The following is a 1,367-nucleotide window of genomic DNA, read 5'->3' as shown; positions in this document are numbered from 1 at the left end:
AGAGAGAGAGAGAGAGAGAGAGAGAGAGAGAAACAGCTAGAAAGAAAGGAAATAAGTCACTGCCAAAATATAATCCATTTACATTTACTGTACACATGATGCTCTAAGTTCTTGGGTTAACAGGAAGCAAACGGGCTCCATGTTCAGACAGACCTGAATTTGAATCCTCACTCTGGCATATATTTACTATATGACCTTGAGCAGGTGACTCCTCTCTGAGTCTCAGCTTTCGTCATCTGCAAAATGGGAATAATCGTATCCACTTCACTCAAAGCGTTGTCATGAAAGTGAGCTGAAACAGCCGCCATGAGGTCTGGCATACAGAGAGCACCATGAAATTCAAATTCCCTTATCTCCCTGTCTACGAGTGCATTGCCCGTCATTGGGTACGCTGCCACCAGGTGGTTACAGCCAAAGACCCAGGCTGAGGCCCCTGAGAAGTGAGATGAACACTTGAAAACTTTTGACAAGGTGAAATCTTGTAACAGTCTTGTCTCACCCACAAAGCGGGAATCTAAAGTTCTGTCTCTGCCCTAGTACATGTCCGCATACTCCCAGCGCCGCCAGCAACGTCAGGTCTGATCTAGCAAGCACTGCTCTGTGCTAGTCACTGATATGAGCACTTTAATGCACCACCCCGTCTGGTTCTTACAACCAGGCCTCAGAGAATGGCTGCAGTGAACCCCATTTTTCAAAGGAAACAGAAGTTTAGAGGTGAAGTGACTTCCAAAAGGTCACAGAGAGTGGCTGGGCTAGGATTTGACCCCAAGTCTGCCTGACACCAAAGCCATGACGCTGTCTCCCACCTGAGCACCTGGGTGTGAGTCTGTGTGTATGGCAGAAGTGGGGTAGGCAGGGAGGCGGGAGACAAAGGGACGGAGCTCAGAATCTGGGGGGAGTCAGAAGTGGGGTCCTGCGCTGAGCAGCTGAGTAGGGGCCCGCATGGTGTGGACCTGCATTCTGGAAGGCTGCTAACGGTTTAAAGCCCAAAGAGGAGGTCAGAGGGGCCCTCTTGGCTTTGAACCTCTTTCTAACTGCAGGGGAGACCCAGACATCCCAGCGGAGTCCGAGCAGGGGAGCAGGGGTGTGTGCTAACCAAACAGCGAGGGCGGATGCGAGGGAGGAGCAGGGCCCAGGGTAGGCCTCCTCCTCGGACTTCAGCGGGACAGGGCGGCTGGGCGTGGCCTCCCTCCCGCCCCGCCCCCTCCCCATGCCCCACCCCAGACAGACACAGCACATCTAGGCGGGAGGTAGGGTGGTGGGGGAGGAGGGGGCGCTGGGTGCGGGAGAGGGTGCAGCCACGCGGTGGGCCGAGTCCAGACACAGAGCGGACGGACAGACAGACGGACAGACGGGCCTCTACTTAC

At 54.6% G+C, this 1,367-nt stretch overlaps 1 protein-coding gene across 1 annotated transcript in view; it reads right to left on the bottom strand.

Moving 5' to 3' along the window:
* Nucleotides 1-1,367, bottom strand: part of UNC13A (unc-13 homolog A (C. elegans)) — a 62,504-nt gene that overhangs the window by 13,695 nt on the left and 47,442 nt on the right. The gene's annotated exons all lie outside the window — the stretch shown is intronic.

Source organism: Propithecus coquereli, unplaced genomic scaffold, assembly GCF_000956105.1.
Source record: "Propithecus coquereli isolate 6110/MARCELLA unplaced genomic scaffold, Pcoq_1.0 Scaffold438, whole genome shotgun sequence".
Taxonomy (NCBI): Eukaryota; Metazoa; Chordata; class Mammalia; order Primates; family Indriidae; genus Propithecus; species Propithecus coquereli.
The sequence above is the reverse complement of the archived record's forward strand: the minus strand, read 5'-3'. Positions and strand labels throughout refer to the sequence as shown.